This window comes from Glycine max, chromosome 10 (genome assembly GCF_000004515.6).
Source record: "Glycine max cultivar Williams 82 chromosome 10, Glycine_max_v4.0, whole genome shotgun sequence".
NCBI lineage: Eukaryota > Viridiplantae > Streptophyta > Magnoliopsida > Fabales > Fabaceae > Glycine > Glycine max.
Genome location: NC_038246.2, coordinates 15742687 through 15770241, shown reverse-complemented (window position 1 = coordinate 15770241; position 27555 = coordinate 15742687).

Below are 27555 nucleotides of genomic sequence, written 5' to 3'. Positions count from 1 at the left end.
CTTTGATGTGTCCATAGCCTTCACACCCATGGCATTGAACTCCTTTGCTGTGGCTGGGTTTTTCATCTGACCTTTTCTGGTATTCACTACCTTTCCTGATATTGAAAGGGATGTTCCTGACATGTGGTTTCTGCCTCCTGTCCATTCTGTTCAGCACTTTGTTGAACTGTTTTCCAAGGAGCACAACTGCATTAGTCAGACCTTCATCAGTATCCAGGTCATACTCATCTTCTTCTCCTTCATCATTGGACACGAACGCCAAGTTCTTGCTCTTCTTTTCAGCCCTATCCGAGAGTCCTAGCTCAAAGGTTTGAAGGGAACCAATGAGTTCATCTACTCTCATGTTGCAAATGTCTTGGGCCTCCTCTATTGCAGTGACTTTCATGTCAAATCTCTTAGGCAAAGATCTGAGGATCTTTCTCACCATCTTTTCATCTGTCATTCTTTCTCCCAAGGCAGTGCAAGCATTGGCAATTTCAAGAATGTTCATGTGGAAGTCATGAATACACTCTTCCTCCTTCATCTTCAGATTTTCGAATTTTGTAGCCAATAGTTGCAATCTGGACATCTTCACTTTGGAGGTTCCTTCATGAGTGGTTTTCAGGATCTCCCATGCATCCTTGGCCACAGTGCATGTGTTGATCAGTCTGAAGATATTCTTGTCAACTCCATTGAATAGGGCATTCAAGGCTTTGGAGTTTCCAAGTGCCAATTCGTCTTCTTCTTATGTCCAGTCTTCTTCTGGCTTCAATCCATCAGTGGGCTTTCCTTCTGTGTCCAGCATCTTGGGATGTTCCCAGCCTTTGATGACAGCTTTCCAGGTTCTGCTATCCAGTGATTTGAGGAAGGCCACCATCCTTGCTTTCCAGTATTCATAGTTGGTTCCATCCAGAATTGGTGGTCTGTTCACTGGTCCTCCTTCTTTCTCCATGTTCATCAGAATTTATCTCCCTAGATCTCACTCAGTGATTTCGAGTGCCTGCTCTGATACCAATTGAAATTCTGATATCGATGACAGATGTCGTACCAGATGTCACGACATCATGCTTCAGAACATGCAGATTATATTTGACAATATGAACAGATTAAACAAGTAAATAACACACGAGAATTGTTAACCCAGTTCGGTGCAACGTCACCTACATCTGGGGGCTACCAAGCCAGGGAGGAAATCCACTAAAATAGTGTTAGTTCGAAGATCAAACAGCCACTGTTTACACCCTTCTCACCTAACCACTACCCGTGCAACCTCTACCTAAGAGCCACTCTTAGATATGAGAACCCCTCTCACTCCCTCTCAAACACTCTCCCGTGTTTACAATTAAATCAAATACACACCAGAGATTGCTCTCTGAACAATAGAGATCAACTCTACACACTCAGGTCCAACACTTGATGTTAGGGTGACATCAAGGTGGCTCACAAAACACTCAAGTCCCAAAACTCACAAAATAACTCTTCAATCCTGGACTTGGTACAAAACTCGTGCAGCCTTCATGTTTATATAGCAGTGTACGTATCTGGGCTGCAACAACTTGCGCTGGATAAGATCTATCATTCTTCTGAAAAATCTGCACTAAAGATAATGTTTGATCTTTTAGTTTTTATCTTTAATCTCTAATCCCTGAACGAACTATTCAAGTTTGTAATTCGAACTTTAATTATCTTTTAATTCGTTCCTAAAGATAGATCGTCTAATCTGTTGCTAACTGCACAATAATCTGTTAAAGATATAACAGATTTATGTGTCCAGTATTTTCGGGCAGGATGTCCTGGACATTGTATCCGACATCGTGGATCCTGCACAATCTGTTAAAGATATAACAGATTTATGTGTCCAGTATTTTCGGGCAGGATGTCCTGGACATTGTATCCGACATCGTGGATCCTGCAGCTTCAATTCTTCATTTGACATTTTATCTTGCCTTGTGCATTGTGCAGCCCGATCTGATTCCTTGACATAATGTTAGACATCATGTGCAGCAACTCCAGCTTTCCTTCAATGTCTAAGTGCTTATGTTTTAACAAAATTTTAGCCAATCTTTTAAAGCTCAGTAGAGCTAAGCACTAACAATCTCCCTCTTTGGCAAATTTTGTCTAAAACATACTTAGACACTTCCTGAGCAGGTACGAGCAGTTATGCAAGTGGGATCAGCAACTTTCATTATCAGAGTAATCAAGCACAGCGGTATCTGTAGTGGCGACAGCCAAAATTCTGCAAGTTGCAAGTCGTTTCCAGGATGTCAAGACATCTCACGTGACATCAGCTTTCTGCTCCCCCTGTCTCCATGCTCTTACTGCTGTGAAGCAGTTCACTGCAGCATCTTCTATCAGCTACTAGTCTTTTCCAGGATGTCAAGACATCTCACGTGACATCAGCTTTCTGCTCCCCCTGTCTCCATGCTCTAGCTGCAGCATCTTCTATCAGTTACTCGTAGTTACAGTAGCTTACATCAGTCATCATTAGCAGCAGCAGTCTCCCCCTCAAAATCATGAATCATGCATACATCGTATCATACAACTCCCCTTCACCCAATGCTACTGTGGTGTCTCGCCCTGCGCCCGTCTGGGGGCGCAGTACTTCTTGATGAAAGCCCGGTTAATGTGGGGCCTAATGACCTTGTTGGGGCGACGGGCACTCCGTAGAACTGATAGAGACCCGTATTTAGAGCTGGCAACTCCAAGACCCTGTTGGCCTTCTTCGGGTCCACTAGGTGTCTTGCGGGCACAATCCCTGCGAACAATAGATGACATCAGAAATCAGTTGGGGGAAGTGCATACTTACCTATGCCACGACGACATGAACTTGCTGGGGGGAACGGGCGCCCTGTAGGGCCGACAGAGGCCCGTAACCAGAGCTGGAAACCCCAGGGCCCTGTTGGACTTCTTCAGGTCCACTGGGTATCTTTGTGGGTGCGATCCCTGCAAACAATAGATGGTATCAGAAATCAGTTGAACCATATGCATACTTACCCATGTCGGGACGACACAGACCAACTGATACTTTTGCAGGGGGAGATTGGCATTGCGGTCGCTGGGCAGAATGTTGCTAAGTAGCAATGTCATCTATATCTGTGTAAGAGTGGTCATGTTGGTGCGCATGATCCGCACTCGTCTCTTTGCAGCGGCACGGGTGAAATCTTGCCCCGGTATGCATAGTAGCTATGTGATAGCCTCCCTCTCTGGTTGTGCTCGCACAATTGGCCCTCCTCCAATATCAGGGGGTGGCCTAGGAACCGTTAAAAGGAAACTACTGGTCCCTTAACCGGGAGTGCAAGTCTCGGTTAAGCATTTAAGGACAGAGGACCTTAAATTATCTTAAGGTGTGGATATGGAGCCCACTGAAAGTGAGGACGCATAGCCCTCTAAAGGCGAGGGCGTGTAGCCTTCTGAAGTTCAGGACGTGTCGCCTTTTGAAGGCGAGGGAGTGTAGTCCTATGATGGCGAGGACATGCAATCCTCTAAAGGTGAGGGCATGTCCCCCTTTGAAAATGGGGGACATGTAGTCCTCTGATGGCGAGGACGTGTAGTCCTCTAAAGGCGAGGACGTGTAGTCCTTTGAAGGTGAGGGCGTGTAGCCCTACAAAGGTGAAGGTACATGACCCTTTGAAGGCGAGGACGTGTAGTCCTCTGAAGGCGAGGACGTGTAGTCCTCTGAAGGTGAGGGCGTGCAGCCCTCTGTTGGCGAGGATGTGTAGTCCTCCAAAGGTGAGGGCGTGTAGCCCTACGAAGGTGAGGACATGCAGTCCTCTGATGGCGAGGGCGTGTAGCCCTCTGAAGGTGAGGACATGCAGTCCTCTAATGGCGAGGGCGTGTAGCCCTCTGAAGGTGAGGACGTGTGATCCTCTAAAGGTGAGGGCGTGTAGCCCTACGAAGGTAAGGACATGCAGTCCTCTGATGGCGAGGGCGTGTAGCCCTCTGAAGGTGAGGACGTGTGGTCCTCTAAAGGTGAGGGCGTGTAGCCCTACGAAGGTGAGGACATGCAGTCCTCTGAAGGTGAGGACATGCAGTCCTCTGATGGCGAGGGCGTGTAGCCCTCTGAAGGTGAGGACATGCAGTCCTCTGATGGCGAGGGCGTGTAGCCCTCTGAAGGTGAGCCAATAGGTACAAGTACCAAAGGACTTTAACCTTACAAGAAAGCAAGAGGTTGACTCTTTGAGAGGGCCTCTCATCTATTCACTTATTACCTAATATGAACATGATGATTTTTTGGGGATGCAAGTGTATGCAACCTTCATCTTGAAATGCAGTAAATGCAGGCTTTGTATGCAATAATGCAATGTTATGGAAAATTGTACAATGTTCATGACATTCTTTCCCTATTTTGTGATTTTGATTTTGATTTGATTTTTTTTGGAAAACACAAATTGACTGTCCTTTTGAAAGAGGTGATAGTCCATGCAACCTTATCCTATCTTTTGCAAATCTCTCCGAGAACTCCCTCAGAGTGTGTGTTTTGTTTGATTTAGTCATTTGACCATTTTGGAGTGACGGCAATGGAGTCGTTTGATGTTTAATCAATCCATTGAAATCCTAGGGTTTGTCCCCCCTTTTTTGTTGAAAACATCGATGGGTGAGAACTTTTGATCGGCCCCTATGTTCACTTGAGGCTCATGCACGGTGCCCCTCATTGCCCCAATGTAAGGCTTTGAGGTACCAATCGTTGTCTTTCGTCATGACCTTGTAGGAGGGAACCTATTGGGTGAGAACTTCTAATCTGCCCCTAGGTTCACTTGAGGCTCATGCACGAGGCCCCTCATTGCCCCAGTGTAAGGCTTTGAGGTACCAATCGTTGTCTTGTTTTCATAGCCTCGTAGTGAGGAAGAATGAAAGAAGCAGTTGATTCTTGCAAAAAGAATTTTCCAAGGACGAGAAATAGTTGAAGGATTTTTTCAGTTGATGGATTAAGTCAAATGACTCCTATGTAGAAGCAAGATGTTTTGATGTTTTGATGATGCCGAAGGATCAAGTGCTTCTAAGTTTTATTCGAGACAAGAAATCAAGATATACGATCAAGTTGATCTCTAGAATCTTAGGAAGAAGTTTCCAAATTGAAAAACAAAAGGTTTGACCAAAGAATTCTATCATTTCAAATTGAGATTTGCTCTCTGGTAATCGATTACCAGCAGTTGAAAATGTTTTAATTCAAATTTTTAAAACCTGTAATCGTTTACACAAGTCTTGTAATCGATTACCAGAGGGGATTTTCGGAAAATAATTTCCAAGAGTCACATCTATTCAAATGGTTTATGAATGGTCATCAAAGGTCTATTTATATGTGACTTGGAAACACGAATTCAAAGAGAGCTTTTATTGCCCAAAAAGTTTATCCTCTCAAAAGATTAAGAGTTTTTCTGAACTGAACTGTCTTATCCTCTCAAAAAGATTCCTTGGTCAACCATTTGCATATTCAATAAGGAATTTTGATTGGTCTTCATTGTACAATCTATCCCTTTTAAGAGAGATTTCTTCTTCTCTTCTTCTTATTTCTAAAAAGGGATTAAGAGACCGTGGGTCTCTTGTTGTAAAGGATTCCTGAACACAAGGGAAGGGTTGTCCCTGTGTGGTTCAGGCTTTGTAAAAGGAGTTTTACAAAGAGAGTGAAAAATCTCAAGTGGGTTGCTTGAGGACTGGACGTAGGTACGGGAAGTGGCCGAATCAGTATAAATCAAGTTTGCATTCCTCTTTTCCCTTAAACTTCTTTTATTTATTGCTATTATCTTTTTCTTCAAAGAAGTTTATTTTGAATTGTCTTTTGAGTAATTCATGTTAAGGGTGCATTGTTAATCCCAAAAGAAAGAGTGATAGTTTAATTGGGGAATAGTCTTTGCATTTTAATTCAACCCCCCCCCCCCTTTCTTAAGATAACTGAGGCCATTTGTCCAACATCCTATTCTTGACAACTCGCTTCTCTAAGAAGACAAACTTTCCGGCATGATAAAATGAGGCCACATGAACGTCTATATTTTTACTTGAAAACACAGTCAATCAAATGCCCTTTTTCTTTTTGAACCCCTTTTTTTTATTTTGGAACTTATTTGTTTTGAACTTTACTCATTGTTTTACGGCAACCCCACCAACTCGTTGTTTTGAACTTTATCTCTGATTGAACGGTCTTGGAAGTCCAAACTCAGGAGCACAGGTCGCTTGAGCAAACTGACCAATGGCTTGCACTTGAAAATCCTGATGAGTCATTAGAGACATCTAACAACAGCTTTCAAAATTGCCCCATGTGTGGCATCTCTTGTCAATGTCAGGATTTACACGCGATTCTCCTCAAATTTCAGCCAGCCCGTATCAATTAGACTTCACACTTTATGCTTCGGGGTCATACAATGCTCAATGGAATGCCCAGGGGCTCCTCCATGATAAGCACACGTTGCGTTCGAGTCGTATCCTTAGAAAAATGGAGGTTGAGGAACCTTGGTTGGGGTTATGGCTACCATTGAATTATCGAGTGGATATGGGATCAAGTTTAGCATATGACAACGGAATTTGGGGTGAACCCTACAGGCTTTTTGCTGCAAAATTCCTTTTTGTTGGTGTTTTTTGGTTTGTGCTAAAGGTGGTCTTCGTCATTGGAAGTGCGGTAGACAGGCTTTGTGGTTGATTTAGGGATGGCCTTTGTGGATAACTGGGTGGTGGGTAAGGAGGTTTGTTATTGGCTGAGTAATGACATTGTTGGGTTGGTGGGAAACTTGGTCGTATAGGAATGGCAGTCACAACATGGGTTTCTCCCTCTTTCTCACCCTCTTTATTTGCCCCAGTTTTCTCAGTCGTCCTAGTAGGATGATCAAATTTGCCTCTTTTCGGACCCACATTGATCCTTTCTGATGCAATCCTATCCCGCAAGGGCATTGGGTAGAAGACTCCAAGTAGATTGGGCTAGAGATCCAAGGGAAGGCCCTAGGGTTATCATGAGCCTTAGGGTATATTTCGAGCCCATGGGCTAAGTATGAGCCTGCTTATCTTTGTAAATATTAGAATATGTTTTTCCTTCGTCTGGGCCTTGTATTTTGGCCATTCTAGTAGTATAGGGTTTTAGCCTTGTATTTCGGGGCATTTTGAGTAGTCTTTGTAGTAAGGACTTTTTTTTTTGTATTTTCATGTTTTTTTTGTCATGGGGGTGAGCTTAGCTATTATGGGGGGTGTGTAGCTAAGTTCTAGCTTCTCATCTCAAGGAGGTGAGCTTAGCTATTAGAGAGGTATGTGTAGCTAAGCTCTAGCTTCTCATCTCAAGGAGGTGAGCTTAGCTATTAGAGAGGTATGTGTAGCTAAGCTCTAGCTTCTTTAGGAATCTTCTTGATGGAAGCTTGCTTGTGGAGCTTCTATGGAGGCTGGGTCTTTGAGCTTCAATGAGGTCCTTTAATGGTGATTTTCCACCATGGAGATGCAGCGGAAGACAAAGGAGAAGAGGTGAGAGGAGGTGCCATCCATTAAGGAATAAGCCATGGAAGAAGGAGCTTCACCACCAAGATGAGCCTTGGATAAGAAGCTTGGAGAGGATGCTTCAATGGAGGAAAAGAAATAGGGAGAGAAAGAGAGAGGGGGGAGCACGAAATTGAAGGAAGAAAAAGGGAGAGAATTTGAACTTTGAGTTGTGTCTCACAAGACTCTCATTCATCAAAGTTACAACAAGTGTTACACATGCTTCTATTTATAGACTAGGTAGCTTCCTTGAGAAGCTTTCTTGAGAAAACTTCCTTGAGAAGCTTCTTTGAGAAAACTTCCTTGAGAAGCTAGAGCTTAGCTACACACACCCCTCTCATAACTAAGCTCACCTCCTTGAGAAGCTTCCTTAAGAAGATTCCTACCCAATGCCCTTGCGGGATAGGATTGCATCACTTTCACTGGCGAAGACCAAATCTGAAAAGCTTTGAGGGTGCGCAGCCCACCATCTTTTCATAGTAGAGTACCGATAATGTGTCTACCATCACGATTATCGTCTCCCTTTTTGCACATGTTCTGTAGTTGCATCCTATCCGGAACCATATCAGAATAGTACTGATACTGCCTAACGAAGGCAACCATTAGGTCCTTCCAAGTATGGACTCGGGAAGGTTCCAAGTAAGTGTACCAGGTAACAACTACCCCAGTAAGACTTTCTTGGAAGAAATGTATTAGCAGTTCCTCATCTTTGCGTATGCCCTTATCTTCCGACAATACATCTTTGGATGGTTCTTGGGGCAAGTAGTCCCCTTGTACTTGTCAAAGTCCAGCACCTTGAACTTGGGAGGGGTGATGATATTGGGTACTAGGAACAACTCTTCTAGGTTAGCAAAGGCATAATCTTTACCTCCTTCAATGGCCCTGAGCCTTTCCTCTTTCCCATTTCTGCCATAGCATGAGGGTTTTTAACCGCTGTGGAATGTGAGGGTTGTGGTTGTGGGTGACACTGAGGGCCCTCCAAAGTGTTTTGCAGGGGTATACCACCAACTGCTTGCCCTTCAGTGGCATATCCGAGGCAAGGCTCGAAGTCGGCTAGATTGTGGTGGGGCATTCCATGTGTCTCCTCCATGGGTCGAGAGACATGTGCATGATCAGATTGAGGTTGTTGGCTCTTAATGAGTATGGGAGTGGAGTTATTGACATCCTCATTGGGAATGTGCGCCACATTGGGTGGTGTATAGTTTGGGAGGCAAGCCATATGGTGGGAAGGCGTGCTTGTTTTGAATTTGCACATCATGGGGTCATCCATACTTCCTAAATCTTTGCCTACCATATTTGAGGTTGGATGATTCATTTGCTTGAGGCCAGATGGGAGCATCGGGTTCACCTTAGCGACAGCGCTAGTAGCGGCAACTATAACCGCATTGGCTTCCATTATCTTCTTCATGCTCATCATGGCCTCCATCATTGTGGCCATTTGCTCTTTCATGGCCTCCATGTCGGCCTTCATCTTCTCTTGCACCTCCTCTGCTTCACCCATTACTCTAGCTCTAGCACGAGTTCGGTAAGGGCGCCGTAAAGCGTGTCCTTTTCTTTTTTATAACAATGATTAAGTTCATTTTATTTTATTTTTCAAGGAAAGAATGCAATGAGCAATGCAACCAATGAAAAGCATGGATGTATGCGAATGATGTACAGTTGAAGTATTGCGAATTTTTACGCAGGATATGGGGTTGAATCAATTTAGATTTTCAACATGATCCATGACATCTTTGTCAAGGTGAAACTGGAAGTAAAAAGGACATCAACAATCCTAAATATGTTTGGCAGTAGACGAAGCAGTGATGTGACTCGATTCATCTTTTGCCCCAATTTTGCAAGACGGTTACTTCCATATTTCAACTTGACTTGATGAACCTTTTTGTAAAAGCATGAGCTTGGTTCAACCCTATAATCCAAGGAATGGCAATTCTGATCGCCAATACTTCAACAACATCTCATAGGGATGAATGACTCGGGCATACTTTAAGCTATGCATGGAAAATGTAATTATGAAATTTAGATGCCCGAAGAAACACCATTTCCTAGTTAACCATGCATTAGGTACGATGTTCAATTATTTTGTTTTGTTGTTGTGTGTTTTTTTTTTTTTTTTTAGAAATGGGTTTATGATCCCAACATGGTTGGCTCATGGTGCCTAACACATGCAACTAAGAATGTAGTGTGAAGTTTCACGCTTCCCCTTTTTTGTTTTTGTTTTGTAAAGGAAAACGCAAGGATGAGCAAACATGAAAACAAATGGTATGCAATTTTGCAGATCAAAAAGTTTGTTGAACGCATATGCATGATGATGCCATGACTCATGCAAAATGTGAGGCTGTAATATGATAACAGACAAATGCAGGAATGATATGTTCATTATGATGCCATGAAGAGATGTTTATGCGATGCATGATATGAATGCATTTACGAACATGAGAGCCCGAAAAATTATCTCTTCTTACTTGCGCATTTGGGGGTGCAGTGCCCTATGTGTACAGTTAAGAAGGTGATATGGACCTTCCGGCTTCCCGTGACAAAGGACGAGACCAACATACAATGCATGCTAGAGATAAAATGCGGGAGTGACTTGATTCGCACTGATTTTTGGAGTAAAAACGTGGGATAAATTCATCTTATTCAAAAAGTTATAACTAGTCAAGATCTGAGCGACAATACAAACTTCCTAGCGGTTTCTAATCATATGGTCCATTAAGTCTATCATATGCTGACAATAGTTGAGAAGTCTGTGGATCTCCTCGGGGGCGGAGTAGGTGTCCGCCATTGCTTTGGCCTTGGCTAGCAATCGGGGAAGTTCTTGACTCCTGTTCAAAGTAAGAGCAAATCGGTCCATCCACATTGTTGCCTCTTGGTGCAATGAATCAATTACCCTTTCCCTTGCTTCCCTTTCTGCTGATATCTTGGCGTACTCATCCTCTAGCCTTTGCTCGTGAGTCGCCGCTAGATTTAGCTTCTCTTTGCACTCATCGATGATGGCCCACATATTCCCTTCAGTCTCGCTTAACTGTTGGGACAAATTTCTTTTTGACCTAAGGCAAGCCTTTAGCTCGTCCTTCAAGATCATGCCTTTGACCCGTGATGATTCCTTTCACCTCTTCGAAGCTTGAGCTCACTATTGCTGCCCTATAAAGCCCCTCAAAACTTTGCTTTGGTCGTGTTCTTCCTTTCAGGCCTTCTTGGTTTCTCGTTCCAAGGCTTCAGCGGTGGCCATATTGACGTCCCTTAGTTCATCATACTCTTTTCAGACTTTGATGGCTATGGACTTGAACTTCTCTTCGACTACCTGGGCTCTTTCAAGCTCTGCCTTTAGGGCTTGTACCTCATCACTTTCTTCCGAAGCTTTAACCTCATCATCTCTCATAGTCTTTAGATTTGGGAGCCAATCCAATCCTTGTGTCCGGACTCTCAGCCACTTATGATAGCCGCCGATGCTCCCATTACTGCTTCCCCTAAGCTCTCTGTCCTTTCTTCACACTGCATCACATGCCTTGTGAACTCCTTAGAGTACCCTCGCATTGGGGTCACTGAAACCCCGTGTGATGAAAGGCGTGATGCTTTCGTCTGATGGCACTCCTCTCATGGGTTAGCCATGCTGTCTTATGGCGAGGACGGGATTATAATTAATACAACCCCTTGTTCCATCAAGGGAACATTTGGACATCCTTCGCATGAAGATATAATCCAAATTCTTCCTTCCTTCTAGCGAGGGAACCAATTAGCAGACGCCCCTCTATGCTAACCAAGAGTTGGTCCCAATTCGTCTTTCTTTTTTCGACGCACGAGCGGTGACCTTGTAGCGGATAGACGAGCCTACCTTCTTGGAGAAAAAGGTGCGAAACCAGCCACACATAGAGAGCCGGTGTACAACAAACAATTCTTGCGCCGCTCTTTTCACATCTCTGATCGAACGTGTCATGCATGGCCAAAATGGCGACGACCGGGCTTTCCTTGCCATGATGAAAGGCGAGGAAAGCGTCAATCACTGCTAGGTCCACTAACCCTTCCATATTTGGAAAGAGGACACCTCCAAAGATCAAAAGCGCCAAGATGTCAATAAAAGAAGCCCATTCGCCTTGATTTTGCCAAGGCCTTTGCCCTTTCCTCCAAACACTTCCTTGGTACTCCGACTACTCCATTTCTGTTTTGCTTTACACGGTCCAACTCTTGTGCTGAGATTTTCACTACCTTGGCAACTCTTGTCGTGGAGGGATAGAACCCAGAGAAAAGATATGGCTTCCTTCCTCCCAGTGGGCATCCCAGGATTTCTTCAAACTCTTTCACAGTCGGCACTAGCTGGAAGTCCTCAAATGTGAAGCACCTTAGGGGCTGGTCATAATACTGGGAAAGGGATGCAATCGGTTCCATGGAGACTTCTACCCTAGCTAGGTCCCAAATCTTACCATAGGCTTTGCGGAAGGCTTGCCGTTGAAGTTGACCCATTAATTGCCCCAACTCTCGTAAACTAGTGACCTCTAAGCTCTTGATTTTGACTTGATAGAACCTCTTTTTAAGCGAAGGCTTTTGACTTGATCCCATGTTTTACTAAAGTGAAATAAAATCTAGTGCGAATCAAAACTCCGACATCTATCATGGGTGGAATGGATGAATGCATGAAGAAATGCATATGACACAGATGCAATTTACGAATACGGGAGCCCGAGAAATTGTTTCCTTCTTGGATACAACGTTTGGGCAGCGTGGCACCCAACGTATGTTTTTAAGAAGGCGACACGGACCCTCCGTCGGTTTGCTAAAGTGAGGGGATCAAAGACGAAACCCACGCATGATGCATATGTGAAAGGCACAACACGGGGATGTACATAGTACGACAATATTCACAAACAAATATAAGCAAAAGGGTATATGATACTTATGCATGGCAGTGTGAAAAATGGCACGCAGCGTGTTTGCTCCGTGCCCCTATTTAAAGGGACCTATATGGGAGGGAACTAACTAGGCTTTTAGTAATAACCCCCAAGGTAGTCATATCTCTCTTGATGGTTTCTAGAGGTATCATCCCCTTCGAAGAACATACTGCAGCAGTAGGGACTACTAGCAACAATATGTTTTCAAAGAGAAAAACTCTAGATGAGGGTTCACTGTAATCATGCAAGTCGGAGACCTAGCATGATCACGGATTCACCTCCACTCCTTATGTTCCCACGAACCCGGGTATAGGGCCCTTTTTCAACTCACCGTGTGTGCAAATAGTGTTAGTGTTTGTGTGTATCAAATGAATAAATATTTACCTCAAGCGTACACTTAAAAATGCACAAAAAAACATCAATGAGTTATATATACAAGAACATAATGAAGGGAAACCCAACAAAGGAGTAAGTCACGGTAAAACATTGCACAAAATTAAATGGCCTAACTCTCTAAAAATAGTCCCCAGTGGAGTCGCCAACTGTCGCAACCTACCCTTCAGCGGGAGGGCGACGCGTGACTCGCGGGATGCGTGTTCCACGAAGGGAATACGCGCGGAGTCGCCACCAACGTTTATTTGAGGAAAACGTCGGAAAAACCGGAAAAGACGCGATCTACGAACTTTTAAGTGAAAGGTTCGGGAGTTGTATTTACGCACGGGGAAGGTATTAGCACCCCACACGTCCGTCCCAAGGGATGACAGCCTTTAATCGAATGTGCAAACATGACTTTGATTTTTTATGTTCCCTTTTTATGTCTTTATATCCTTTATACCCTTTTTATATTTTTCCTCTTTTTGTGGTCGACAAGGGTGTTTCCCTTTGCTCCTACGTATTCCTCAATTTGGAATGAGAAAATCAGACCTACGTAGTTCTTTCTTATCAAGTGATTCTTTTTTACTTAAGAGGTGATCATTTTAAGGCGTTGGACCTTGAAAATGATCTATTTACTTAGTAAGAAATTTAAATGATAAAATTCAAAACCTATTTTTATGGACGAGCTTGACTAGGCGAGTTGATTTTAGCCTTAGTTTCACTTTAGTCATTAGTCAATTCGATTAAGAATGAGAAATCCCAAAGAGAAAACGTCCGATTGATTTTCTACTTTATTTTACTAAAAGATATTTTTTGATTATTATATTATTAATTTACCTCTTTTTGATTTCCAACGTGGTTACGGCACGACCGAACGGTCGGAATTCATTTTAACCGAAGTTAACGGATAATACAATTCAAACGATCGGTGGAAATTTATTTTATTTTTAGGTTAAGCGAGAAATGACTTAAATAAAATGGCTTAAGCATGTCAAGAGGGGGTATAAAAAGTAAATGAAACGAGAATAGAAATACACAAAACACAATGTGGACCACCACGGGTACATAGAATGAATCGAAAAGCTTGGTTCGAGGTACTTACCCATTGAAGATCGAAGAACGATGAAGAACGAATGAAGAATGTCGAAGAACGGTCGAAAACCTTCGCGAAATTCCTTACGGAAAACGTTACGGAAACGTTTTGGAAGCGCCTCGGCTTAGATTTTCTTCACGAAAACAATTTTTCCAAGCAAATTCGAAAGAGAGAGAAGTGCCTAAAGGGCTGAACCCTTTTCCTTCTCACTTCCTCCCCTATTTATAGCAAAATAGGGGAGATGCTTGCCGCCCAACTCGCCCAGGCGAGCAGGGTTGCTTCCTCCAGAAGCAACAACCTTCTAGAGGAATATTCTGGAGGGCCCAAGTGGGCCTGGTTGCTATTTGCACCCCCATTTTTACTAAGCACACCCCCCCTCTGCTTTTTTTGGTGATTCTTTTTTCGTAAAGTTACGGAAACTTACGAATTTCGTAACGATACTTGTTTTCTTTCCGTAATGTTACGGAACCTTGCGGATTACATAATCATCCCCTTTTTGACTTACGGAATGTTACGGAACCTCACTAATTATGCAACGATGCTTCCATTTGATTTCCGGTGTGTCACGGAACCTTTATGGATTGTGCATCAATATTTTCTTTTGTTTTTCGGCATGTCCCGGAATTTCAAAAATTGCCTAATGAGGGGTGCCAAGCACCTTACAAGGACCAAACAAAGGTCGCATGTCATCAAGCAAAGGTCCCCGGACGAAATTAGGGTATGACACAAGGCACAACACATTATTTCCAGCAAAGAGTAGTTTATCTCGCAGGCTGTGAACTTTTTGCTCAAGTAATAGACAACTTGTTCTCTTTTTCTGGAATCGACGTGCTGCCCCAGCATGCATCCCATAGACTCATCCAACACTGTAATGTACAGGATAAGAGGCCTCCCGAGTACCGGCGGCATAAGCACAGGAGGATTCATAAGGCATTGTTTGATCTTTCCAAATGCCTCTTGACAGTCGTCGTTCCAGTGAATGGACTGGTTCTTGCGCAAGAGTAGCAGTGAGCTGTGAAATGAACCTTGTGATATAGTTCAAACGCCCCAAGAAACCCCGGACTTGTTTCTCGGTGCACGGATCAAGCATATCGAGGATGGCCTTTACCTTTTCTGGGTACACCTCTATCCATTTTTGACTTACGACGAAACCTAACAATTTTCTTGACTTAACCCCGAAGGTGCACTTGGCAGGGTTCAATCTCAACTGGTATTTTTGCAGTCTCTCGAACAACTTCCTTAGTCTTGGACTTGGCGATCATGTCATCCACATAGACTTCAATCTCTTTGTGCATCATGTCATGGAACAATGCTGCCATAGCCCGCTGATAGGTTGCCCCGGCATTCTTGAGCCTAAAGGACATCACCTTATAGTAGAACGTTTCCCATAAGGTGACGAACATAGTCTTTTCCATGTCCTCCGACGCCATCTTTATTTGATTGTAACCTGAGAACCCGTCCATGAAGGAAAACAACGCGAAGTTGGCTGTGTTATCCACAAGGACATCGATGTGTGGCAAAGGGAAGTTATCCTTAGGACTAACTCGGTTTAGGTCCCAATACTCCATGCATATTCTTACCTTCCCGTCTTTCTTAGGGACTAGCACAATGTTGGCCACCCATTCCGGGTATCGAGCCACTACCAAGAAGCCAACGTCGAACTGCTTTTCCACTTCCTCTTTAATTTTTCGGGACATCTCTGGCTTCATCCTCTACAACTTTTGCTTGACCGGGGAACACTCGAGTTTTAGAGGTAAACAATGTTGCACAATGTCGAGGTTCAAACCAGGCATATCTTGGTATGACCAAGTGAAGATGTCTTGGTAGTCCCGCATCAAGACTACCAATTCATCTCGGATTGGTGTGGTGATGTGTCATCATTTTCTCCTATTTCTTAACCCTTTTTGTCACCATTTAAATTACTGATTAGTCTTAATTGTCAAATTAATTATGCAGTTTTATCATTTGGGCCTACTGGACTAATTTAGTGTTTTTAATTTAATTTTATGAGAATTATAAGCAATTGGGCTTGAATCCGGAATTGGGCTTGGACTTGAAGAGAGCAGACAATTTTATTTTATCAAATCGTATCTTATCTTGTCCAGATTTTATTTTATTTATGGGCTTGAACTTAAAACAAATTTGTAAGCTTTGGGGCTGAGAACCTATATAACAGCACCAAGGTTTTAGTTTTAAGGAGTTTTTTTTTGTTTGGAGAGGAGAATAATTTTAGGTTTTGCAATTCCAGTTTTTACTGTTCATGCATACTATTCACATAGCAATAAAATTCATTTTTTGCTTCAATATGCAATTGTGTTTTCCGCTTCAATCTACAATTTTGTTTTCTACTGATTAATGGAAGGCTAAGTCTCCAGCGTTGTTTTCTCTTGAGGATTAAGCACAACTCTCTTTGAGGTTTTATTATTACTATTGAATTCTGATCAATTTTTCCTCTTCACCAATTACTCTGTATTTGTTGCTATTAATCCATGCATGCTTAGTGCTTGATTAATTGTCTCTGCGCTTAATTACGTTCATGCTTAATGATCAGTTTCGCTCATGATTAATTGGTGTATGTGTTGCTTAATCACATAATGACAACCTTATGTTAAATTTTGCTTAGTAATTTAATTTAGGGTTGGATTAAGTGGTTGAACTGATAAAGCATAAATTCTCATAACCTAGGATAAGAGACTTACTTGTGAATCAAGGGGAACAACATGTTTTAATTCTGTTATTTTCTAATTAAAATTTGCTCGCTGTTTAAATTACAAAAACAAACAGCCCCCCCCCCCCCAATTCGTTACTGTTTTATTACTATCTGTTATGAACGTTTGGTTGACCATTGCTCGTTGGGAGATGACCTAGGATCACTTCCAAGATATTTCATTTTTAATGTTTATTTGATTCGGGTGTGGCCTCGATCAAATTTGGCGCTGTTGTCGGGGAGCAGTGGGCCAAAGGTTCGTAATAGTGTTTAGTCATCTTATTTTGTGTAGCGTTTTGTTTTGCATTTCAGTTGCATCCCCTGTTTAGTGACTGTTTTTAGCAACTATTTCAGCTTTGTGTTTTGCTGTGAACAGTAATGAACAATGATTAGCGACTGATTTTGCAATTTAATTAACGATTTTTATTTTGATAGTTAGACTTGTTATTTTTGGCTGATTTTTTGTGTGGTAGCTTCTTTTGATCCATATTTTGTGTGAAAAATACCAGGAGCACTTGGTGTGGCAGTATTTGAGAGAGACAAAAATTTTGGGAACTTATTTTTAGCAAAACTTAAAACGGCCATAACTTTTGCTCCGGGTATCAGAATGACTATTATTATATATGCATTTGGGGTAGAAAAAAATTTCCCATAATATGCCAACCCGGCCAGTTGGGGTCTCCCAAACTCCAAAAATCAGTCGTTTACTAAGTTTTTTTTTTATTTTTCAAGTATTATTGTCCTATTTTTCTAAACTTTGCTCAGGTAGTTTTCATAGTTAGACTTTAAATTTTTGTTTGAAATTTTTTGTGCTATCTTTTCATGATTTTAGGGTGCTTCTCATAAAATTTCAGCTCATTTTGATATCGTTTGAGTATAGCTGTAGTTTTACCCCCTTGTTAGGTGCTTGTTGCGAAACACATTATTTGCTACATATAGTGCATGACTAGGGGAAATCCAGCTGATTTACAACCCTTTGATCCTGAAATAGATAGAACCTTTCATAGATTAGTTAGGAGTAGTGTGCATCCTGGTCATTCTTTGCATTTTGAGCATTCTGAGCATTCTATTGAGGGTGATTCTGAATATTCTGATTTTGAGCATTCCACTACTAATTTTCATACTCAACCTCCACCTCGTGAGAGGAATCTTAGGGAAATGGATGCACCTGATTTCACTTATGAAACCTTGTGCATTCAATATCCTGATGAGGGTGTTCCATATGTTCTCAAGACTGGACTAATACATTTGCTGCCCAAGTTTCATGGTCTTGCAGGTGAAGATCCTCATAAGCATCTCAAGGAGTTCCATATTGTTTGTTCCACCATGAAGCCCCCTAATGTCCAAGAAGATCATATTTTTCTAAAGGCTTTTCCTCATTCTCTGGAGGGAGTGGCAAAAGATTGGCTATACTACCTTGCTCACAGGTCCATTTTCAGCTGGGATGACCTTAAGAGGGTGTTCTTGGAGAAATTCTTCCCTGCATCTAGGACCACTGCCATCAGAAAAGACATTTCAGGCATCGGGCAACTTAGTGGAGAAAGCTAGTATGAGTACTAGGAAAGATTCAAGAAATTGTGTGCAAGCAGTCCTCACCACTAGATTTCCGAGCAACTCTTTTTTCAATATTTCTATAAGGGACTTAGCAGCATGGAGAAGAGTATGATTGATGCTGCCAGTGGTGGAGCTCTTGGTGATATGACCCCTGCTGAGGCTAGGAATTTGATTGAGAAGATGGCTTCCAAGTCCCAACAATTCAGTGCAAGAAATGATGCTATTGTTCTTAGAGGAGTCCATGAGGTGGCCACAGATTCATCTTCATCTACTGAAAATAAAAAACTTGAAGGAAAACTTGATGCATTGGTCAACCTAGTAACTCAGCTTGCCATGAATTAGAAATCTACACCTGTTGCAAGAGTCTGTGGTCTATTTTCTTCTACAGATCACCATACAGATCTATGTCCTTCTTTGCAGCAATCTGGAGTCAATGAGCAACCTGAAGCTTATGCTGCAAACATTTATAATAGACCTCCTCAGCAGCAAAACCAACAATAGCAGAAGAATTATGACCTTTCAAGCAATAGATACAATCCAGGTTGGAGGAATCATCCAAATCTAAGATGGACAAGTCCTCCACAACAACAACAGCCTGTCCCTCCTTTTCAGAATGCTACTGGTCCAAGCAAGCCATATGTTCCTCCTCCAATACAGCAACATTCACAACAAAAATAAATAACCCCCCCTAATTCGTTACTATTTTATTACTATCTGTTATGAACGTTTGGTTGACCATTGCTCGTTAGGAGATGACCTAGGATCACTTCCTAGATACTGCATTTTTAATGTTTATTTGATTTGGGTGCGGCCTCGATCAAATTTGGCAACAAAGACAACAAGCAACTAAGGCTCCTCCTCAACCTTCCTTAGAAGAGTTAGTGAGGCAAATGACCATCCAGAATATGCAATTTTAGCAAGAGACAAGAGCCTCCATTCAGAGTCTGACAAATCAGATGGGGCAGATGGCTACTCAGTTGAACCAAGCTTAGTCCCAAAATTCTGACAAATTGCCTTCATAAACTGTGCAGAATCCAAAAAATGTGAGTGCCATCACCTTGAGGTCTGGCAACCAAATTCAAGTGCCTCCACCAGTAGCAGCAACTACACCTGAAAAAGAGGATGAGATAGTTGCACAAAAGAGAAAGCTTTCTAACAAAAATTTTCATGCAGGTCGACCTTTTTATAGTAATTCTAACTTACAGCAGCCTCCTATCCCTCTTCAATTCCCACCTAGAGCAATTCCAAACAAAAAGATGGAAGAAGCGGAAAAGGAGATCTTGGAAACCTTCAGAAAAGTAGAGATGAACATACCTCTGCTAGATGCCATCAAGCAGATTCCAAGATATGCCAAGTTTGTAAAGGAACTATGCACCCACAAAAGGAAGTTCAAGGGCAATGAAAGGATTAGCATGGGCAGAAACATGTCAGCATTGATAGGTAAATCTGTTTCTCACATTCCTGAGAAATGTAAGGACCCAGGTACTTTCTGTATACCTTGCATTATTGGGAATAGTAAATTTGAGAATGCCATGCTAGATCTAGGAGCATCAGTTAGTGTCATGACTCTATCCATTTTCAATTATTTATCTCTTGGACCTTTGCAATCTACAGATGTGGTGATTCATTTGGCAAATAGAAGTGTTGCTTACCCCGCAGGTTTCATAGAGGATGTGCTGGTTCGGGTTGGTGAACTTATTTTTCCTGTTAATTTTTATGTTCTTAATATGGAAGAGGGATTTTCCCATGGTTCAGTTCCAATTATTTTAGGCAGGCCATTTATGAAAACAGCTCGAACCAAGATAGATGTTTATGCTGGCACATTGTCTATGGAATTTGGTGATAAGATTGTTCATTTAAACATTCTTGATGCCATGAAAGATCCATCTGAGGATCATTCTATTTTTCATGCTGAGATAATTGATCAGATTGTTGATGATTATATGTTTGATTTTGATTCTGTTCTTCATGGTAGGAAACATCCATTTTTATTGGATTTTCATACTTGTCATTCCTTATGCATTGAATCTGAATCTGAGTTTGAATTTGATCTCGTGTCTAACTTTTATGCTGAGAGAGAATTTGAATTTAAGTCTGATGTTGTACCTCTTGATGTCGATTTTTTAGAGTCAGAATGCACTAACCATGTTGCAGCAAGTAAATATACTTCTAACTTGCTTTATGAGGTACAGGTCGAGGAACCTTCTTCTTCTCCTACCCTGGTTCCTCCCACTATTCAGCCACCACCCACACCAGAGTTGAAGCCCTTACCAGCAACCCTCAAATATGCTTACTTGGAGGACAAGGAAAAATTTCCAGTGATCATCTATGCCTCCCTTGCTGCTGAGCAAGAGGAGAAGTTGTTGCTAGTTCTCAAGAAGCACAAGAAAGCCATTGGATGGACTTTAGACATTCCTGGTATTAGCCCATCTACCTGCATGCATTGGATACTTTTAGAGGATGGAGCTAAGCCAGTGAGGCAGCCACAGCGGCGACTCAACCCCATCATTCTAGATGTGGTGAAAAAGGAAGTGACGAAGCTCTTACAAGCTGGGATCATCTACCCTATTTCGGACAGCCAGTGGGTGAGTCCAGTCCAAGTGGTTCCTAAGAAGACATGCCTCATAGTGATCAAGAATGAAAAGGATGAGCTTATCCCCACAAGAGTACAGAATAGCTGGCGAGTATGCATTGATTATAGGAGGCTAAATCAGGTAACGAGAAAAGATCATTTTCCCCTGCCTTTCATTGATCAAATGATTGAGCGCTTGGCAGGTAAGTCTCATTACTATTTTCTTGATGGTTTTTCTGGTTATTTACAAATTCATATTGCTCCTGAGGATCAAGAAAAGACTACATTCACCTGTCCTTTTGGCACTTTTGCCTATAGGAGGATGCCCTTTGGGCTATGCAATGCCCCTAGTACCTTCCAACGGTGTATGCTTAGCATTTTCAGTGATTTTTTAGAGACTTGCATAGAGGTGTTTATGGATGATTTTACTGTTTATGGATCCTCTTTTGATGCATGTTTGGATAGTTTGGATAGAGTTCTTAATAGATTCATTGAAACTAACCTTGTGCTGAATTTTGAAAAATGTCACTTCATGGTAGAACAAGGTATAGTTTTAGGGCATATCATTTCGAATAGGGGCATAGAGGTAGACCCTAAAAAAATAGATGTTATTTCACGATTGCCTTACCCCTCTTGCGTGCGAGAGATTTGTTCTTTTCTTGGTCATGCAGGGTTTTATAGGCGCTTTGTCAAGGATTTTAGCAAAGTGGCCCTTCCACTATCCAATCTGCTACAAAAGGAGGTGGAGTTTCATTTTGATGACCAATGCAAAGAGGCTTTTGATTGCCTCAAGCGTGCGGTGACTACCACCCCTATCATTTAGGCACTTGATTGGACAACCCCATTTGAGCTAATGTGCGATGCATCCAATTACGCATTGGGGGTTGTCCTTGCTCAAAAGATTGATAAGTTGCCTCAGGTGATCTACTATGCTTCCAGAACTTTGAATGCTGCTTAAGCAAATTACACTACCAAAGAGAAGGAGCTATTAGCGATAGTTTTTGCTCTTGAAAAATTTCGTTCATATTTGCTTGGTACTCGTGTTATTGTTTATACTGACCATGCAGCTCTAAAGTACCTATTGAAGAAGGCTGAATCAAAGCCTAGATTGATCAGGTGGATGCTTTGGCTCCAAGAGTTTGATTTGGAGATCCGTGATCGGAGTGGTGCGCAGAATCTCGTGGCTGACCATCTGAGTAGGATTGAGCGTGTGTCTGAGGACTCACCCATTCGGGATGATTTTCTGGATGACCATTTGTACATTATGTATAGTATTTCTGATTCCTTCCCCACTCCCTGGTTTGCTAATATTGTGAATTATTTGGTTGCTTCTGTTTTTACTCCTTTAGCATCTAAAGCTCAAAATGATAAAATTAAGAGTGGTGCTAAGCATTATATTTGGGATGACCACTATTTGTGGAAGTTGTGTAGTGACCAGGTTATTAGGAGATGCATTCCTAACCACGAGATTGACTTGGTCCTGCAATATTTTCATTCTTCCGCACCAGGTGGCCATTTTGGCATACAGAGTACAGCTCGCAAGGTGCTTGACTGCGGTTTCTATTGGCCCACCATCTTCAAGGATGCATGGAGAATCTGTAGCACTTGTGAGCCTTGTCAAAGAGCAGGCGGCTCACCCTTATGGAGACAGCAAATGCCTCAACAACCCATGTTATTTTGTGAGGTGTGTGATGTCTAGGGTATAGATTTTATGGGGCTTGTCTCTTTTGGTTTTGTTTATATTCTCCTTGCTGTTGATTATGTTTCAAAATGGGTGGAAGCCAAACCCACCAGAACTAACGATGCTAACGTCGTTGTGGATTTTGTTAGATCTAATCTGTTTTGCAGGTTTGGAGTCCCTAGAGCCATCGTTAGTGATCAAGGCACCCATTTTTGTAATAGATCCATGTATGCCTTGCTCAAAAAGTATGGGGTCGTGCACAAAATTTCCACACCATACCACCCCTAAACTAATAGGCAGGCTGAGATTTCGAATAGAGAGATATAAAGGATCTTGGAGAAGATTCTGCAGCCGAACAGAAAGGATTGGAGCACCAGGCTAGATAATGCTCTTTGGGCGCATAGGATTGCCTACAAAGCACCCATAGGAATGTCTCCTTATCATGTTGTCTTTGGCAAGGCATGTCATCTTCCTGTAGAGACAGAGCACAAAGCCTACTAGGCTATAAAGACCTGCAACTTCTCTATTTATCAGGATGGAGAGGAAAGGAAGTTGCAACTAAGTGAGCTAGATGAGATCCGGTTAGAAGCCTATGAGAATTCCAAATTCTACAAGGAGAAGACCAAGAAGTTCCATGACAACTTGATAGCTAAGAAGGACTTCATTGTTGGACAAAAAGTTTTATTGTATAACTCTAGGCTCGGACTCATGAGTGGTAAGTTGAGGTCAAAGTGGATTGGTCCTTTTGTGGTGACTAATGTTTTTCCTTATGGTATAGTTGAGATCAAAAGTGAATCCACAGATAAGAGCTTCAAGGTCAATGGACACCAGCTGAAACCATTCCTCACAAATCCCTGCTTAGTGGATGTAGTGGTAGAGGAGACCTCCTTACTTCACCCTACTTCTCTTCCGCCATGACTTAGGGAATTCTCTTTTTCTGTCTCCTTCTTTACTTTTGTTGCACTTGTCCAAATTTATTGATTGCTTTGATTGTTCTTTATCTTATGATTGTGCTACATTGAGGACAATGTGTTGTTTAGGTGTGGGGGGGAGGGGAGATTGTTCTTTAATTTTGTTGGGTATTCAAGTTTAATTTTATTAGGTTTTTCTAGGTTAATTTTGTTATTTTTGTTTTATGTTTTGTGTACAACATTGCATGTTTCTCTTTGAATTTTGGGTTATGTACAGGTAATGGGTAATTGTTTTGGAAATAGGAGTTTCTTGGCATTTTGTGAATTGAAACTCTTGTTTTCCTCTACATGTCAAGTTAGTTTTGAAAGTTTGAATTGAAAGTGATAGATTTACCCTTGGTGACAGTTTGAGCCATCATGTAACTTTACCGCTTTTTCAAGAACTACGTAGGTCTGATTTCCTCATCGCAATTGAGGATACGTAGGAGCAAAAGCCCCGCTTTTGTCGACCACCCCAAGAGATCGTTAATGGTCCAACGCCTTAACGTTTCTCTCCTTTCAAAATCAAGAGATCGTTAATGGTCCAATGCCTTAACGTTTCTCTCCTTTCAAACAAGAGATCGTTTAATCATCCAACACCTTAAATGACTTTTGTTCAGTTAAAATTTATCTCCAATAAAAGACAAGTAAAGAGGGGCAACTGTCATACCCTAATTTCGTCCGGGGACCTTTGCTTGATGACATGCGACCATTCTTTGGTCCTTGTGAGGTGCTTGGCACCCATCATTAGGCAATTTATGAAATTCCAGGACATGCCGAAAAACCAAAAATATATTGATGCACAATCCGTAAGTTTCCGTGACACACCGGAAATCAAAAGGAAGCATCGTTGCATAATTAAGTGAGGTTCCGTAACATTCCGTAAGTCAAAAAGGGGATGATTATGTAATCCGCAAGGTTCCGTAACATTACGGAAAGAAAACAAGTATCGTTACGAAATTCGTAAGTTTCCGTAACTTTACGAAAAAAGAATCACCAAAAAACAGCAGAGGGGGGTGTACTTAGTAAAAATGGGGGTGCAAATAGCACCCAGGCCCATTTGGGCCCTCCAGAAGATTCCTCCAGAAGGCGGTTGCTTCTGGAGGAAGCAACCCTGCTCGCCTGGGCGAGCTGGGCGGCAACCACCTCCCCTATTTTGCTATAAATAGGGGAGGAAATGAAGAAGGAAAGGATCCCAGCCCCTTAGGCACTTCTCTCTCTTTCGAATTTGCTTGGAAAAATTGTTTCCGTGAAGAAAATCTAAGCCGAGGCGCTTCCGAAACGTTTCCGTAACGTTTTCCGTGAGGAATCTCGCAAAGGTTTGAACCGTTCTTCGACGTTCTTCATTCGTTCTTCATCGTTCTTCGATCTTCAACGGGTAAGTACCTCGAACCAAGCTTTTCGATTCATTCTATGTACCCGTAGTGGTCCACATTGTGTTTCGTGCATTTTTTATTCTCGTTTTGTTTACTTTTTATACCCCCTGTTGACGTGCTTAAGCCATTTTACTTAAGTCATTTCTCGCTTAACTTAAAAATAAAATAAATTTCCACCGAACGTTTGAATTGTATTATCCATTAACTTCGGTTAAAATCAATTCCGACCGTTCGGTCGTGCCATAACCACGTTGGAAATCAAAAAGAGGTAAAAAATAATATAATAATCAAAAAAACATCTTTTAGCAAAATAAAGCGGAAAATCAATCGGACGTTTTCTCTTTGGGATTTCTCATTCTTAATCGAATTGATTAATAACTAAAGTGAAACTAAGGCTAAAATCAACTCGCCTAGTCAAGCTCGTCCACAAAAATAGGCTTTTGAAGCTCGTCATTTCAATTTTTCACTAAGTAAAATGGATCATTTTTAAGGTCCAACGCCTTAAAATGATCACCTCTTAAAATCAAAAAGAATCACTTGATGAGCAAGAACTACGTAGGTCTGAGTTCCTCATTGAGGATACGTAGGAGCAAAAGCCCCGCTTTTGTCGACCACCCCAAGAGATCGTTAATGGTCCAATGCCTTAACGTTTCTCTCCTTTCAAAAACAAGAGATTGTTAATGGTCCAATGCCTTAATATTTCTCTCCTTTCAAAAATAAGAGATCGTTAATGGTCCAAACGCCTTAACGTTTCTCCCCTTTCAAAATCAAAAGACCATTTAATGGTTCAACACCTTAAATGACCTTTTGTTCAATAAAAACATATTTTGCAAAAAAGACAAAAACAACTTAACCAAACACTTTGTTCCGAAAGAACTACGTAGGTCTGATTTTCTCATCCCAAATTGAGGAATACGTAGGAGCAAAGGGAAACACCCTTGTCGACCACAAAAAAGAAAAATATAAAAAGGGTATAAAGGATATAAGAACATAAAAGGGAACATAAAAATCAAAGTCATGTTTGCACATTCGATTAAAGGCTGCCGTCCCTTGAGACGGGCGTGTGGGGTGCTAATACCTTCCCCGTGCGTAAATACAACTCCCGAACCTTTCACTAAAAAGTTCGTAGATCGCGTCTTTTCCGGTTTTTCCGACGTTTTCCTCAAATAAACGTTGGTGGCGACTCCGCGCGTATTCCTTTCGTGGAACACGCATCCCGCGAGTCACGCGTCGCCCTCCCGCCGAAGGGTAGGTTGCGACACCAACGTTCAGTTCTTATGAAAGAACTACATAGGTCTGATTTCCTCATCGCAATTGAGGATACGTAGGAGCGAGGGAAACACCCTTGTCGACCACAAAAAGATAAAAAATACAAAAGGCATAAAAAGACATAAAAACGTAAAAAAGGGAAAATAAAACAAATCGAAGACATGATATTGCACACTTGGTTAAAGGCTGTCGTCCCTTGTGATGGACGCATGGGGTGCTAATACCTTCCCCATGCGTAAAAACAACTCCCGAACCTTTCACGATTAAAGTTCGTAGACCACACCTTTCCAGTTTTTCCGACGTTTTCCTCAAATGAACGTTGGTGGCGACTCCGTGCATTTTCCTTTCTTGGAAGACACACCCACGAGCCCCGCGTCGCCCTCCCGCCGAAGGGTAGGTTGCGACACTAGGTTGCATACCCAGGAGTGCTTCTTTAACGTCTTTATAGTTGGACATCATTGTTGTGGCTAAGGCTTCATTATCTCATCATCCATAATTATTTTCTTCTTCATAAGCAAATCCTTCATGAATTTAGCATATGTTAGCATCTGCTCTAATGCCTCAGGAAAAGGAATGTTAATATGCACTTGTTTAAAAATATCTATAAAATGCTTGTACTGCCTTTCGTTATTTTTCTTCCCCTTTTTTTACTATCATTTTCTTTTATGACCCTGACTTTTCCTAGGCCGCCCTTTCGGGTTTTCAACCTACCGATTGAGCATTCCCTATCTGCCCCGAGGTTCGCTCGAGGCTCGCACATGGCGTCTATCACTGTCCCAGTATAGGGTTTAGAAGTATCTATTTTGTCGCCTGTCACGCTTTGTAGCAAGAAGAAACAATATAATAGAATGAAAAAGAAAATTGTGCGGGTTCTCGAAAGAGAATTTCCAAGGATGAGAAAATTTTAAAATATTTTCAATCTACCGATTAAAACCCAAAAGACACTCAATTTTTGCAAAACTTTTGAAGATGATAAGATGAGGTTGCATGCATGTTTGTATTTAACATTCATTTAGCGAAATAGTCAATCAAGTGTTTTGTTCAATTTTACTCAACGCTTATGGCACCCTCACCAAACGTGCTAAATGTGCAATTTCTGATCAGACAGACTTGGATGTTGGCTCCAGAGTGTAGGTCATGTGAGCGAGCAAATCGAAAACATAAATTCACATTCCAGCGAAGAAATTAAAATAAAGTGTAAAAGATACACATGAGAGGAAGAGATACAATGCATCAATTCATCCGTATTATTAACGTTGCGATTGTTGTTTACAATCATAGCATAAAACATGAAAACCCTAATGAGTCCTTAGGGATGCCCCAACAATAACCCTTCAAATTGCCCCAAGCATCATGCATAGTATCATTTGACAACATCATAATTCACAGGCGAAGGCAGTTCTTCACCATCCATGTTTGTGAGTATCAGTGCTTCATCCAAGAAAGCCTTCTTCCCCACAAAAGGCCCTTCATAGTTCAGGGCCCATTGCCCTTGAAGATCTTTTTGAACATGCGACACCTTCTTCAAAACAATATCCCCCTCGTTGAATTCATGCGGGCACACCCTTTTGTCAAATGCATTTTCATTCTTCTCTGATACAGCCGCCCGTGACTCATGGCAGCCAATCTCTTTCCCTTGATAAGATTCAACTGGTCAAAATGTG